The sequence below is a fragment of the Lutra lutra genome, chromosome 7 (assembly GCF_902655055.1).
Source record: "Lutra lutra chromosome 7, mLutLut1.2, whole genome shotgun sequence".
In the NCBI taxonomy this organism is placed as follows: domain Eukaryota; kingdom Metazoa; phylum Chordata; class Mammalia; order Carnivora; family Mustelidae; genus Lutra; species Lutra lutra.
In genome coordinates this window covers 146932341-146949487 of record NC_062284.1, presented here as the reverse complement: position 1 = coordinate 146949487, position 17147 = coordinate 146932341, and the positions used below count along the sequence as shown (strand labels likewise).

Sequence of the window (17147 nt, the reverse complement as noted above, 5' to 3'; positions counted from 1 at the left end):
GCACTAAATGAGAAGAGCATGATGAGAAGAACATACTTTATCTAGCAGGGCTGTCATTCAGCATGAATGGAGAGACAAGGAGCTTCCAAGACTGGCAGAAACTCAAAGAAGTGACCACCAAGCCATCCCTGCAAGAAATATTCAGGGGGATTCTATAAAAAATGAAAGACCCCAAGAGTAATGTAGACCAGAAATTTACAGAGACAATCAGTAGAAATAGGGACTGTACATATAGTGGGATGTCACTAAACACATATCTTTCAGTAGTTTCTCTCAAAGTGAAGGCCTAAATGCTCCCATGAAACAGCACAGGGTTGCAGATTGGATATAAAGACAGGTCGCCTCCATATGCTGTCTACAAGGGATTCATTTTGGACTTGAAGTCATCTCCAGACTGAAAGTGAGGGGATGGAGAACCATGCCAACATACCTCACAAGAAAGCTGTGGTAGCAATTCTCACATCAGAAAAATCAGTATTTAATTTAAGCCAAAGACCGTATTAAGATAGGCAGAGGGACACTATATCATACTGAAGAGAGTTATCCAACAAGAAAATCTAACATGTGTCTGTTAGCCATTTGGATGTCTTCTTTTAAAAATTTACTTTATTTTTATTATTTTTTATTATGTTACATTTGTCACCATACAGTACATCATTAGCTTTTTTTTTCTTACATTTTTAAATTGGAGTCTTCATTGTTGAATTATAAGAGTTCTTTACATACTCTGCAGATAAATCCCTTATCATGTATATGATTTACAAAATATTTTCTCCCATTCTCTGGCTTGTCTTTTCACCTTCTTGCTTTCTTTTATTGTGTTACGTTAGTCACCACAAAATACATAGTTAGTGTTTGATGCAGTGTTCCAAGATTCATTGTTTATGTGCAACACCCAGTGCTCCCTGCAATCTGTGCTCTCCTTAACCATTAAGACCCACCTTAATACCCACCACTAGGCTCACCATCCACCCCCTCTAAAACCCTCATTCTAAAATCCACATTCTCTCAGGGTTCCTCTTTGACTCTGATTTCCCCCCTTCATTCTTCCCTTTCTTCTACCACTGTCCTCCATGTTATTCCTTATGCTCCACAAATAAGTGAAACCATATGATCATTGACTCTCTCTGCTTGACTTATTTCACTCAGCATAATCTCTTCCAGTCCCGTCCATGTTGATACAAAAGTGGGTATTCATCCTTTCTGATGGAGGCATAATACTCCATAGTGTATATGGACCACATCTTCCTTATCCATTCATCCGTTGAAGGGCATCTTGACTCTTTCCACAGTTTGGCGACCGTGGCCATTGCTGCTATGAACATTGGGATACAGATGGCCCTTCTGTTCACTACATCAGTATCTTTGGGGTAAATACCCAGTAGTGCAATTGCAGGCTCATAGGGAAGCTCTATTTTTAATTGTTGGAGGAACCTCCACAGTGTTTTCCAAAGTGGCTGCACCAACTTGCATTCCCACCAACAGTGTAAGAGGGTTCCCCTTTCTACACATCCTCTCCAACATTTATTGTTTCTTTCCTTGTTAATTTTTGTCATTCTAACTGGAGGGCATGTATTGCATGGAGGACTGGGTGTTATATGCAAACAATGAATCATGAAACGCTACGTCAAAAACTAATGATATACTATATGGTGACTAACATAACATAATTTTTTTTAAAAAAAGAAAATCTTACTACCCATTTTTCTACCACTCTAAAAAGAAAAACAAACTAACAATTGTAAATATCTGATTCCCCCAACATGGGGGCAGCTAACTACATAAACCAGCTGCTAATCAAAATAAAGAATCATATTATAATAAAACTTTAATAGTAGGAGATTTTAACATTCCAATCTCAGCATTGGGCAGATCATCTAAGCAGATCAACAAGAAACAAGAGCCTTGAAAGACACATGGACCACTTGGACTTCATAAATATATACGGAGCATTCCATCCTAACACAACAGAATACTCATTCCTTTTTTTTTTTTTTTTAGTGATATATAGAGAATTTCTTTTTTTTTTTAAGCACAGTGCACTTTCTTTTTTTTTTTTTTCAGTGTTCCAGAATATTCATTCTTCTCAAATACACATGGAACTTTCTCCAGAATAGATCACATACTGGGTCACAAATCAGGTCTCAGCCAACTCCAAAAAACTGAAATTATTCCTTTATGTTATCAGACTACAATGTCTTGAAATGGGAACTCAATCAGAAAAAAAAATTGGAAGGAACTCAAATACTGGGAAGTTAAAGAGCATCTGTTAAAGAATGATTGGGTCAAACAAGTAATTTAAGAAGAAATTAAATAATTCATGCAAAGTAATGAGAACAAAGACACTTCAGTCCAAAATCTATGGGATACTGCAAAGGTGGTCCTAAGAGGGAAATACATAGCCATCCAAGCTTCTCTTAGAAAATTAGAAAAATCCCAAATGCACAAGCTAACCTTACCTTAAAAAGCAGGAGACAGAAGAGCAAATAAAACTTAAACTGAGCAGGAGAGAAGAAATATAAAGATTACAGCAGAGATCAGTGAAATAGAAATCAGAAAAACAGTAGAACAGATCAACAAAACTAGAAGCTTGTTCTTTGAAAGAATTGATAAGATTGATAAACCAAGGCACCTGCATGTCTCAGTTGGTTAAGCAACTGCCTTCAGCTCAGGTCATAATCCCAGAGACCTGGGATCAAGCCCCACATCAGGCTCCTTGCTCAGCAGGAAGCCTCCTTCTCCCTCTCACTCTGCCTGCTACTTCCCCCTGTTTGTGCTCTGTGTATGTGTGTGTGTCAAATAAATAAATAAATTTTTTTAAAAATAAGATTGATAAATCACTGTCCAGACTTATACAAAAGAAAAGAGAAAGGACCCAAATTAATAAAATCATGAATAAGAGGGAAGACATCACAACTAATACCAAGGAAATAGAAACAATTATTAAAAATTATTATCAGCAACTATACACCAACAAATTAAGCAAACTGGAAGAAATGGTTGCATTCCTGGAAACTTATAAATGACCAAGACTGAAACAGAAAAAAATAGACAACCTGAATAGACCAATAACCAGTAATGAAATCGAAGCAGTAATCAAAACCTCCCAAAAAACAAAAGTCCAGGGCCTGATGGATTCCCAGGGGTATTGTACCAAACATTTAAAGCAGAAATAATAATTATTCTACCGAAGTTGTTTCAAAAAATAGAAACAGAAAGGAAACTTCCAAATTCTTTCTTTGAGGCCAACATTACCCTGATCCTCAAGCCAGACAATGATCCATCAAAAAGGAGAATTAAAAACCAATATCCCTGATTAACCTGAATGCCAAAATACTCAACAAGATCCTAGCCAATAGGATCCAACAGTACATGAAAAGGATGATCCACCATAACCAAGTGGGATTTATTCCTGGGATACAAGGGTGGTTCAACATTCACAAATCAATCAGTGTGAAAGAACACATCAATAAAAGAAAAACAAGAACTGTATGATCCTCTCAATTGATGCAGAAAAAGGATTTGAGAAAATACACCATCCATTCCAGATGAAAACTCTTCAGAGTATAGTATTAGAGGAAACATTCTCAATATCATAAAAGTCATCTATGAAAAGCCCATATCAAATATCATTATCATTGGGGAAAAGCTGAGAGCTTTTCCTTTAAGGTCAGTGACATGACAAGGATGACCAATCTCACCACTGTTGTTCAAAATAGTGCTAGAAGTCCTAGCTTCAGCAATCAGACAAGAAAAAGAAATAAAAGGCATCCAAATTGGCAAAGAGGTCAAACTATCCCTCTTGGCAGATGACATGATACCTTATGTAGAAAACCCAAAATACCCCACCCTAAAATACTAGAACTCATAGCAATTCATCAGTGTGGCAGAATACAAAATCAATGCACAGAAATCAGTTGCTTTTCTATACTAACAATATAACTGTAGGAAGAGAAATTAAGGAATCAATTCCATTTTCAATGATAACAAAAACCATAAGATACCTAGGAATGAATGTAACCAAAGAGGTAAATGGTCTACACTACAGAAACTACAGAACACTTCCGAAAGAAATGAGGAAGAAACAAAAAGATAGAAAAACATTCCATGCTCATGGATTGGAAGAGTAAACATTGTTAAAATGTCTACCGTGCCCAGAGCAATCTGCACTTTCAATGCCATCCTTATTAAAATTCCATTGGCATATTTCAAGGAGCTAGAACAAAAAATCCTAAAATTTGTATGGAACAAGAAAAGATCCCAAATCACCAAGGGAAGGTTGAAAAGGAAAAACTAACCTGGGGGGGGGCATCACATTGCCTGACTTCAAGCTTTACTACAAAGCTGTGATCACCAAGACAGCATGATACTGGTACAAAAACAGACACATAGACCAGGGGAACAGAGTAGAAAGCCCAGATATGGACCCTCAATTCTATGTCAACTAATATTTGAGAAATCAGGAAAAAAGTAGCCAATGGAAAAAAGTCTCTTCAATAAATGGTGCTGGGAAAATTGGACAGCTTCATCCAGAAGAATGAAACGTGACCATTCTCTTACACTATCCAGAAAGATGAACTCAAAATGGATGAAAGACCTCAATGTGAGGCAGGAATCCATCAAAATCGTAGAGGAGAACATAGGTAGTAACCTCTTCAATTTTGGCCACAGCAACTTCTTTCAAGATATGTCTCCAAAAACAACAGCTTAGAAGCCACGAAAACAGAATCAGGGAAATAAATGATGCCATGGAACGTTCCAACGTCAGAATTATTGGAATCCCTGAAGGGGAGGAGAAAGAAAGAAGTCTGCAAGATATTCTGGAACAAGTTCTCCATGAAAATTTTCCCAATCTCGCGAATGGAACCAGTGTTCATGTATTAGAGAGAGAACGGTCTCCCCCCAAGATTATAGATTCTTGAAAGTCCTCGAGACACCTAATAGTAAGAATGAAGAATTATAATTGTAGGCAGACCCTCTTGAAGGAAGCTAGGAAAAAGAAGCTCCTTATGTACAGGGGAAAGCCCATCAGAATAATGTCAGACCTGTCCACAGAAACCTGGCAAGCCAGAAAGGGCTGGCAAGATATATTCAGGGCACTAAATGAGAAGAACATGCAGCCAAGAATACTTTACCCAGCAAGACTGAAATTCAAAATGGATGGAGAGATAAAGAGTTTCCAAGACCAGCAAGGCTTAAAAGACTATGCAACCACCAAACCAACACTGCAGGAAATATTAAGGGGGGTTCTATAAAAGAGGGGAAATCCTAAGAATAGCATTGAACAGAAATATAGAGACAATCTACAGAAAGAAAGACTTCAAAGGTAACACAATGTCGATAAAAACGTATCTATCAATAATCACTCTCAGTGTGAATGGCCTAAATGCGCCCATCAAAAGAAACAGGGTTGCAGATTGGATAAAACGACAGGACCCATCCATATGTTGTCTACAAGAGACCCAATTTGAACCTAAAGATACACCCAGACTGAAAGCGAAGGGATGGAGAAGCATCTTTCATGCCAATGGGCCTCAAAAGAAGGCCGGGGTAGCAATTCTCATATCAGATAAATTAGATTTTAAACTAAAGACTGTAGTCAGAGATACAGAAGGACACTACATCATTCTTAAAGGGACTATCCACCAGGATGATCTAACAATTGTAAATATCTATGCCCCCAATATGGCAGCAGCCAATTACAAAAGAAAACTATTAATCAAGATAAAGAGTCATATTGATATGAATACATTAATAGTAGGAGATCTTAACACGCCTCTCTCAGTAATAGGCAGATCATCCAAGCAGAAAATCAATAAAGAAACAAGAGAATTGAATGACACATTGGACCAGATGGACCTCATGGATATATACAGAACATTCCACCCTAAAACAACAGAATACTCATTCTTCTCAAGTGCACATGGAACCTTCTCCAGAATAGAACACATACTGGGTCACAAATCAGGACTCAACCAATACCAAAAGACCGAGATTATTCCCTGCATATACTCAGATCACAATGCTTTGAAACTGGAGCTCAATCATGAGGGAAAGTTCCGAAGGAACTCAAACACCTGGAAGCTAAAGACCACCTTGCTTAAGAATGCTTGGATCAACCAGGAGATCAAAGAAGAACTGAAACAATTCATGGAAACCAATGAGAATGAAGACACTTCGGCCCAAAACCTATGGGATACAGCAAAGGCGGTCCTAAGGGGGAAATATATAGCCATCCAAGCCTCCCTCAAAAAAATCGAAAAATCCAGAACACACCAGCTGTCTCTACACCTTAAGGAACTGGAGAATCAACAACAAATCAAACCAACCCCACACATAAGAAGGGAAATAATCAAGATTAGAGCAGAGATCAATGAGGTAGAAACCAGAGATACAGTAGAACGTATCAATGAAACTAGAAGCTGGTTTTTTGAAGGAATCAAAAAGATCAATAAACCATTGGCCACACTAATCCAAAAGAAAAGAGAGAAAGCTCAAATTAATAAAATTATGAATGAAAAGGGAGAGATCACAACTAACACCAAGGAAGTAGAAACAATCATCAGTAGTTATTATCAACAGTTATATGCCAATAAGCTAAGCAACCTAGATGAAATGGATGCATTCCTGGAAAACTTTAAACTCCCAAAATTGAACCAGGAAGAAATTGACAACCTGAATAGACCATTATCTAGTAATGAGATTGAAGCAGTGATCAAAAACCTCCCAAAAAACAAGAGCCCAGGGCCTGACGGATTCCCTGGGGAATACCAAACTTTCAAAGAAGAAATAACACCTATTCTCCTGAAGCTGTTTCAAAAAATTGAAGCAGAAGGAAAACTTCCAGACTCTTTTTATGAAGCCAGCACTACCCTGATCCCTAAACCAGGCAAAGACCACACCAAAAAGGAGAATTTCAGACCAATATCACTGATGAATGTGAATGCTAAGATTCTCAACAAGATCCTAGCAAACAGGATCCAATAGCACATTAAGAAGATCATCCACCATGACCAGGAGGTATTCATCCCTGGGTTACAAGGATGATTCAACACTAGCAAATCAATCAATGTGATAGAACAAATCAATAAGAGAAGAGAGAAGAACCACATGGTCTTCTCAATTGATGCAAAAAAAAAATTTTTTTTGACAAATTCCAGCATCTGTTCCTGATTAAAATGCTTCAAAGTATAGGGATAGAGGGAACATTCCTGAACTTCATCAAATCTATGAAAGACCCACAGCAAATATCATCCTCAATGGGAAAAAGCTTGCAGCCTTCCCGTTTAATCAGGAACACGACAAGGATGCCCACTCTCACCACTCTTGTTCAACATAGTATTAGAAGTCCTAGCAACAGCAATCAGACAACAAAGAGAAATAAAAGGTATCCAAATTGGCAATGAAGAAGTCAAACTCTCTCTCTTCGCAGATGTCATGATTCTTTATATGGAAAACCCAAAAGACTCCATCCGCAAACTGCTAGAACTCATACAGCAATTCAGTAACGTGGCAGGATACAAAGTCAATGTACAGAAATCAGTGGCTTTCTTATACACTAACAATGAAAATACAGAAAGGGAAATTAGAGAATCAATTCCATTTACTATAGCACCAAGAACCATAAGATACCTGGGAATCAACCTAACCAAAGAGGGAAAGGATCTGTGCTCGAGGAAATACAGAACACTCATGAAAGAAATTGAAGAAGACAAAAAAAGATTGAAGACCATTCCATGCTCTTGGGTCGGAAGAATAAACATTGTTAAAATATCTATACTGCCTAGAGCAACTATACTTTTAATGCCATTCCAATCAAAATTGCACCAGTATTTTTCAAAGAGCTGGAGCAAATAATCCTAAAATTTGTATGGAATCAGAAGAGACCCCGAATCGCTAAGGAAATGTTGAAAAACAAATAAAACTGGCTGCATCACATTACCTGATTTCAAGGTTTACTACAAAGCTGTGATCACCAAGACAGCATGGTACTGGCATAAAAACAGGCACATAGACCACTGCAACAGAGCCCAGATATGGACCCTCAACTCTATGGGCAAATAATCTTCGACAAAGCAAGAAAAAATATACAGTGGAAAAAAGACAGTCTCTTCAATAAATGGTGCTGGGAATATTGGACAGCTATAAGTAGAAGAATGAAACTCGACCATTCTCTTCCACCATACACAAAGATAAACTCAAAATGGATAAAAGACCTCAATGTGAGACAGGAATCCATCAGAATCCTAGAGGAGAACATAGGCAGTAACCACTTCGATATCAGCCACAGCAACTTCTTTCAAGATATGTCTCCAAAGGCAAAGGAAACAAAAGCGAAGATGAACTTTGGGGACTTCATCAAGATCAAAAGCTTCTGCACAGCAAAGGAAACAGTCAACAAAACAAAGAGGCAACCCACGAAATGGAAGAAGATATTTGCAAATGACAGTACAGACAAAAGGTTGATATCCAGGATCTATAAAGAACTCCTCAAACTCAACACACACAAAACAGACAATCATATTTAAAAAATGGGCAGAAGATATGAACAGACACTTCTCCAATGAAGACATACAAATGGCTATCATAAAAAAATGTCCATCATCACTAGCCATCAGGGAGATTCAAATTAAAACCACATTGAGATACCACCTTCCACCAGTTAGAATGGCCAAAATTAGCAAGACAGGAAACAACATGTGCTGGAGGGGATGTGGAGAAAGGGGAACCCTCTTACACCATTGGTGGGAATGCGAGTTGGTGCAGCCACTTTGGAGAACAGTGTGGAGATTCCTCAAGAAATTAAAAATAGAGCTTCCCTAGGACCCTGCTATTGCACTACTGGGTATTTACCCCAAAGATACTGATGGAGTGAAAAGAAGGGCCATCTGTACCCCAATGTTCATGGCAGCAATGGCCACGGTCGCCAAACTGTGGAAAGAACCAAGAGGCCCTTCAACGGACGAATGGATAAGGAAGATGTGGTCCATATACACTATGGAGTATGATGCCTCCATCAGAGAGGATGAATCCCCAACTTTTGTAGCAACATGGACGGGACTGGAAGAGATGATACTGAGTGAATTAAGTCAAGCAGAGAGAGTCAATTATCATATGGTTTCACTGATTTGTGGAGCAAATGGAATAACACTGAGGACATGGGGAGATGGAGAGAAGGGAGTTGGTGGAATTTAAGAACCATGAGAGACTGTGGACTCTGAGAAACAATCTGAGGGTTTTGAAGAGGCGGGTGTGGGAGTTTGGGGGAACCAGGTGGTGGGTATTAAGGAGGGCGTGTACTGCATGGAGCACTGGGTGTGGGGCAAAACCAATGAATTCTGTTATGCTGAAAAGAAATTTTTAAAAAATAATAAAATTTTAAAAATGATATGTCTCAAAAGGCAAAGGAAAAAAAGGCCAAAATGAACTTTTGGGGCTTCATCAAGATCAAAAGCTTCTGCACAGCAAAGGAAACAGTCAACAAAACAAAGAGGGAACCCACGGAATGGAAGAAGATATTTGCAAATGACAGTACAGACAAAGGGCTGACATCCAAGATCTAAAAAGAGCTCCTCAAACTCAAAACTCAAAAAACTAATAACCCAGTCAAAAAATGGGCAGTAGACATGAACTGATGAACAGACATTTCTCCAAAAAAGATACACAAATGGCTAACAGACACATGAAAAAGTGTCCAACATCACTAGCCATCATAAACAATAAATTCTGGAACACTGAAAAGAAATTATTAAAAATGAATAAAAATTTTTTAAAAATCACAGGGAGATGGGGTGCCTGGGTGGCTCAGTGGGTTAAGCCTCTGCCTTCAGCTCAGGTCATGATCTCAGGGACCTGGGATCGAGCCCCACATTGGGCTCTCTGCTCGGCAGGGAGCCTGCTTCCTCCTCTCTCTCTGCCTGCTTCTCTGCCTACTTGCCTACTTGTGATCTCTGTCAAATAAATAAAATCTTAACAAAAAAAAAAAAAAAACAACAGTGAGATACCACCTTACACCAGTTAGAATGGCCAAAATTAACAAAAAAGGAAACAACAAGTGTTGAAGAGGATGTGGAGAAAGAGGAGCCCTCTTACACTGTTTCTGGGAATGCAAGTTGGTGCAGCCACTTTGGAGAACAGTGTGGAGATTCGTTAAGAAATTAAAAATAGAGCTTCCCTATGACCCTGCAATTGCACTATTGAGTATTTACCCCAAAGATACAGATGTAGTGAAAAGAAGGGCTATCTGTACCCCAATGTTCCTAGCAGCAATGGCCACGGTTGCCAAACTGTGGAAAGAGCCAAGATCCCCTTCAGTGGACGAATGGATAACGATGATGTGGTCCATATACACAATGGGGTATTACTCAGCCAGCAGAAATTATGAACACCCACCATTCACACTGACATGGATGGAACTGGAGGGGATTATGCCAAGTGAAATACGTCAATCAGAGAACAACAATTGTCATATGGTCTCACTCAAATGTGGAGCATAAGGAATAACATGGAGGACCACAGGGGAAGGGATGGAAATCCAAAGGGGAAGAAATCAGAGAGGGAGGTGGACCATGAGACACTATGGACTCAGGAAACAAAATGAGGGTTTCAGAGGAGCTAGGGGTAGGTAATGGGGTAGCAAGGTGGGTATTAATGAGAGCACGTTCTGTGACACGGGTGTTATACACAACTAATGAATCATTACACTACATCAAAAACTAATGATGTACTATACAGTGGCTAACTGAACATAATTTAAAATATCAAATTGTAATTCATTAAAAGAAGAGATAGAAGCCAACAGTAACAAAACCAAGACAAGAGAGATGGGAGGTAAGAGATAGAGACCTACAGTAACACACATACAAGAGACAGACAGAAAACAGATAAAGAGACACAGTAACATCCTTGATGAGATAGAAGACAAGTAAGATGTAGAGATGTACAGTCAAGAACCTAGAGGAACAGAACACAGGACAGAGATACAGACCCCCAGTAACAGATCCTAGAGGAGACAGAAGACACGTAAGAGATAGAGACCCACAGTAACAGAACCTACAGGAGACGGAACACAGGTAAGAGAGAAATCCACAGTAACAGACCTAGAGGAGAGAGATGGGCTATAAGAGATAGAGACCCAGAGTAACAGAACCAGGAGGAAGGAGATGAGAGGTAGGACACAGAGACACAACCCTACAAGTACAGTTGAACTATGCTAGAGGCAGACACATAGACCTAGAGGGACTCCTTTCCAGGAACTGGCTCATTGCCTGTGGGTGTCGACCAGACATCGGGAACCTGCGGGGCCGCCCAGCAGCCTGGAATCTCAGGCAGGAGCTAACACTGGAGTCTTGGGGCAGAACTCCTTCTTCTCCAGGAAACCTCGGGCTTTGTCCTTCAGTCCCTCGACTGCTTGGATGAGGCCCACCCACATTATGGAGGACCATGTCCTCTCCCTGAAGTGCACTGATTTCCCTGCACAGGTAGGATGCTGTCTGCTTGAATAGCCTGGCTGGGTGAGCGTGGGAGACTGACGGTCACTCGGACCTCCTCTCGCTCCGTGCTCACAATGCGAGAGGTGGGGCCACTGTCACTGTCTTACCTGGAAGAAACTGCAGCCTCGGAGAGCCTCAGCCCCTGCCTGCGGGGAGGGTGCCAGGGTTTGCACCATGTCTTCTGACCACATCGCTCATGCACAGTCCATGGTCCACACTGCGTCTTGGAGGAAGCCACTAGGGTGAACCCCAAAATCTGCATGTAAGCTCTCCTCAAACCCTTAGCTGATCCCTTGACTGGGCACCTGTGGAGGAAACTAAGAAGGACCCAACGGGAACACCAGCCAGGAGGCCCAAGAACAGAGGCTCCAGCTGCTGACACACAGAGGCTCCCACGCACACACGGGCTCCCACGCGCACACGGGCACAGCTGAGAAGCAGCACGTCTCGGTGCAGACCCGCCCCAGGCCAGTGAATACAGGAGCAGCTTCGTGGGGCCACGCTCGGCACCTCTACAGGCAGGAAGGTGTGACGCCAGAGCCTCAGAGGCTGAGGGCACAGTGACTGCTGGGTGGGGCAGCCAGGCCTGCTCTTGGACACAAGGGGGACGAGCCAGGGTGATGCTGGAGGCAGGGCAGGGCCACAGCCCCAGAGAGGAGCAGAGCGGGGTCAGCACGGACACGTGAGCTCAGAGCTCAGCTGCCTCGGTGGGACCCAGGAGGAGATGAGATCATTGTCCTCCAAGACCGCAGGACCCCAAGGGCGGCTGGGCTGCCAACAGGGCCAGCAGCAGCCTCCACAGGGTTCATCCTGTGTCTTCGGCACAGAGCCCGGAGACCGGCTGGGCACGGCGGCCCCAGCCCCCCAGCCGGGGAAGAATGAGAAGGGGGTCGCCAGGGTGGGCCAGGGCTGCCGTGGAGGCCAGGCCCGGCACGCTCCCCTGGGTGCAGGCTGCACGGACTGGCCACACCTGGCCTGGGCCCGCGGGGGCAGCAGGCTGCAGGGTGGGGCTCTGCCTGCCCTGTGGTTTCTCTCAGAACCGTGGGCCCTTCCAAGGAACCGGGCGCTCGCCCTCCGCCTCCCACGCAGCACCTGACCCAGCGCCAAGGGTGGGTCAGGCTGCCCTGGGGGAGCAGGGAGGTCGGGCTGGGCCCTGTCTGCCCCAGGCCTTCCGTCCAGGCCTGTCCGGCCCAACCACGCTGCAGCATCTCCCGTCTTCTAAATGAGCCCGAGTGTCCCCCCGAGGGCACCACACCTGACAGAGGCGACCTCCACACAGCCTCCCCGCACGGGCAGTGCTGGCCCTCGGCTGCTGGGCCCAGAGGGTGGGTCCCTGGTGTCTCCCGCTCCAAACGGCCACACGAGGCCTCGCAGGAGTGCACGCGGGGAGCGGGGCCGGCGGCAGCGCACGCTGGGAGGGCCCCCCATCGCGGCCTCCCCGAGTGGACGCTCAGCCTTTCCGGGGGTTCCGGGACACACAGGCCTGCAGGACATGCCCGCAGTGTGAGGGTGAGGCCCAGCCCAGACCACCACAGCTGCACACACGTCACTGGTGCGTCAACAGTGCACGCCGCCCCAAAGGACCAGCATCCGATGCCACTCCGTGGTCCCCACAGCCGTGGTGACACCCACAGATCCATGACACAGTCCACCCCAGCTGCACCAGACACAGCCATCTTCCGGGGCCGCCGGCCAACCGCACGGTGGACCCAGCCTGCCCACAGTCCCCGCCGGTCCTCCCTGGACTCACCACCCAACTGCAGCCCCAGTAAGAGACCCAGCGGCAGGACACGGGCTCGGGAAGGGGTGTGAGGACGATGCGGGAGGCCCCCTGCCAGCAGGACGCCCAGGGCGGGCCGGGGGACTCTCGCCCTGCACACTCACCCCCAGCCCACTCCTCCAGGCAGTGGGACACTGGGAACAAGGGAACGTGCCACAAGGACCCCTGCATCCACGTCTCAGGCACGTGGCCACGCAGGCTGTGGCTTCTCGTGCCCAAAGCAGCCACGACCCTTTCCTCGCAGGGCTGCCTTGGGGACAGCAGTGATGGCGCCCGGCGCCCCCTCCCTTCCTGGGGCATCCCGGTGACCACCACGGTGTGTGCGGCACAGCATGTCAGCCGTGGCATCGGGGGAGCGAGCACACGAGAGGCCACGGAGAGAAGCCTACTGAGTCCACGGCACAAGGACTCATTTCAACCCTGATGTTGCTGACACACTTCCCAAGAACTTAAAAAAAAGAGGAACTCCCAGGGCTACAGAGGCCCCTGGGGGTTCCCACCCCGTTTCTGGTCAGGACACTGAGGCTGAGCTCCCCTTCCCCCATGCTGGTCCTAGCTGAGCTGCTCTGTGCTGAGCTGGGCCGAACATGGTGGGACTGGGCTGGACGGCAGAGCTGACCCGTACTCCAGGACAGGCTGCTGGCTCCATCCCAGGGCTGGAGGCTGAGGGTCAGAGCCAGGGCCCAAGCCCAGCCCCACCAGTCACCCACCTGTGTGGGGGTCTCATACAGCCCTAGACCCCACATGCCAGCCTTGTTCACATGCACGCCCACGCACACACACACTCACACACATTCACACGCACACACACGGGTGCACACGCGTGCTCTCAGGAGACCGGCCCCACACCGGTCCAGTGAAGGAGACGCCCGCGGTACGGCCATCCCAAGCGCCCGGCCAGGCTCTGCTCTAACGGCGACCGAGCTCACAGGGCCGGGACCCGACCTCAGACCAGCGGCTCCGTCTTTGCCCCCAGCACACCCTCTCCGTCCGCTCCGGCCACGGGCGACCTGCAGGAAACTCGCACACATCCAGACACGTCCCCGTGACGTCGGAGCCACGCGGCCTCGCTTGGACTAAACGCGGGAGATGGCCTGGAGCCTCCCGGAATGTCCTCGGTCGCGCCGATCTGTACCTCTTGATGGGAGAAACCCCGCCCTAAATGCCACCTCCGGGCCCGCGCGGGTCCCAGCAGCTGCCCTCCCGGGCCTCCAGGAACACCTTCCCTTTTCCCTTAAAATTGCTCAAAAGGGAGCCAGGCAGGAACAGGCCCTGTATTCTCCGCACATGGCCCAGACCCCTGTGGAGTCGTGGCAAGGGGGGAGGAAAGTTCTGTAGCCGGAAACTGGATATGGCCCAAAAGTACACATAGGTGGCTCGAGAGAGTCAGAGAGAGCGATGGGCAGGGACGGGGAGGGGGCAGGGATGGACGGTAGATACACAGACGGACAGAGAGGGGTGGGGACAGACGGTGGGTGGGCAGGTACACGGGTGGACGGACAGGGGGAGAGATGACAGACTCACAGATGGGTAATAGAATAAAATTCTAAGAGAGCTTTGTCCGTTTTGCGCTGTCGAGACCCCCACCCTCCTGCAAGGTTCTCGGGAGCCCAGGCCTGGGTACCTCCCGCCCGTCTCCTGGACCGAGGGTCCCCCAAGGGCAGAGCTGAGTGTCTTCCTTCTCTGGTGCCCCAGATCAGAAGGCCTGCCCCATGGACCCCAGCATGAGGCCAAGGGCTGGGCTCACACCGACCGTGAGAGCCAGAGGCCATCGCACGCGGCCGAGTGCATGCACCCCGAGCCAGGGAGGCCGCTGTGCTGGTCGCCGGTCAGGAGGGCCCGTGGAGCCCAGCACACGGGGCGCCCAGCCCGAGAGCAGGCCGCGGGGTGGACGCTGCCAGGGATGCTGCCTTCACGGCCCCCCCGGCAGGAAAGGGCCTTCTCAGGGTCCCTCAGTCCCTCTTTCTTTCCTTCTGTCATGAACCCGGCACGGTCGGCCGAATGCTGGCCCCCGAGAGCCATGTCCACGGCCTAAACCCTGGACCCTGTGAATGCGACCTTGTTGGAGAACGGGTCTGTGCAGGTGTGGTTGACGCTGAGGCACTTCAGATGAGATGGGCCAGGCCCGAGGTGTGATGGCGGGTGTCCCTACAAGAGGCTGAGGAGGGACACGGACGGAGAGGAGAAGCCCCATGATGGTGGGGGCGGGGCTGGGAGGGACGAGGCCACGAGCCCAGGAGCGCTCCTCACACGTGGACGGTGCGGGGTCAGGCCGGGCACTGCCCCTGACCCGTGGAAGGTGCCCCCCATCAGTCAGAACAAAGTGCAGGTCAGATCTCTTTCCTGACTCCCTGGTGATGTCACAAAGCTACACCAGTCTCCACATGACTCTCGCTCCCCTCGAGGGTGCAGGCCGCACCCGTCCCCCACACCGCCATCACAGTGCCGTCATCCCCATGACTTCCTTCCCTTATGACTGGAAGACAGTGTCCTTTCCCACTAAGTTTAGAGATAACGAGAGCAGAAGGAAGTGTTTGCACACACCCAGAGCCCCTCCATGTCCCAGGTTCTGCCATGACGCGCGCGTAGCTTGCTTACAAGGACTACGCTTGTGACAAGACGAGCCGGTGTCAGCAGCAGATCACAGGGACTCAAGGGCACAGGTCACACTGGGCTCAGCACCTATGAAGTCCCCAGGAGTGGGTTCCCAGCCGCAGGCCTGCGGGTCACTGTCTGTGGTGCCGCGCTGGGCAGCCCCGCCGGGAGGACGCTGTCCACGTGCTCCCCATCTCGCTGCCTGCCAACAAAGCTCCCTTCTGCAGAAGATCCCCTCTGCTGCCCTGTCCCCTCTTCGCCCCCTCCCCCAGCCCCGGGAACACCTCATCTACCCTCCCTCTAAATGTGCTTCCTGGACGTGCAGGGGGACGGGGCAGTGTGGAGCCTGCTGCTGGCCCCGACTCAGCACATGCCGGCCAGACTGGGGTCCACACGTGCCCACAGGGGCTGACGACCGGGCGGCTCCTCAGGAATGGGCCTGAGGGCTGCAAGTCTGCAGGTGTGCGGGGGCTGGAGGCATCTTCACACCAAACACACGTTCCATAAGGACGGATGTCCAGGCGTCCACGCTCAGGGCCGCCGCTGTCAGGAGCCCGTGCGGATTCCGCCCCATTAGCCCTGCGGAGAGACAAAACCCCAGCGCGGACGAGCAGGGGAGGCTACGGCAGACCTCTCTCTCCATCAGTGTGACGGTACACAGGCTTGGCCTCCCAAAGACTGACCAAAGCCCGCACTGTGCACCTGCCTGGTGGAGGAGTTGTCCTAAGGGACACATCCTTCCTCAAGGGCCCAGCAGGCACCTCCTGCCAGCGTTCCTCGACAGGAGATCTCCCGCATCCTGCCTGTGTGCCAACCCACAGTCTCGGGAGCATTTGCAGGAGGGAAGGAGGTGCATAGGCCGGTGCGTTCTTCACGGCCACAGGCACGTGTCCCGGACTGCGTCCTGACATGCCCTCGGGGGGCTCTCTCCTTCTCTCTCCTAGAGAATTTAAAAGTCTTGTTCACTCTGTGGGGACAGCCCAGGACGGGCCCACAGGGCAGGCTCAGGGGGACTCGATGGCCACGCTCTTCCAATGGGCACGGGCGCTCCACACACAGGCTCCCAGGGTACAGCCATCGGGGTGAGGTCACACCCTCCCGTGGACCTCCCAGCTCTGCTTCTGGGGTCACAGTGAGACCCGAGGAGGTTGCTGACATGGTTTCCGCTGGGTGTGGGGACACGGGACACAGCGGCCTTCAGATACGCTGCTCTCCACACACACACTCGACGTCCAGTTCTTTGGAGCTGCCGGCACGGATGGAACAGGAGGACGACATTC

At 47.8% G+C, this 17147-nt stretch overlaps 1 long non-coding RNA gene and 1 gene segment (V, D, J or C); one reads left to right on the top strand and one right to left on the bottom strand.

Annotated features, from left to right (window-relative positions):
* Nucleotides 1-17147, top strand: part of LOC125104225 (immunoglobulin alpha-2 heavy chain-like) — a 401593-nt gene that overhangs the window by 346910 nt on the left and 37536 nt on the right.
* LOC125104256 (uncharacterized) overlaps nucleotides 1-17147 on the bottom strand; it is a 37321-nt gene that overhangs the window by 8173 nt on the left and 12001 nt on the right. Inside the window, exon 2 of the long non-coding RNA XR_007128627.1 lies at nucleotides 11592-11599. This is a non-coding gene — a long non-coding RNA (uncharacterized LOC125104256). The remainder of the gene's footprint in view (nucleotides 1-11591; nucleotides 11600-17147) is intronic.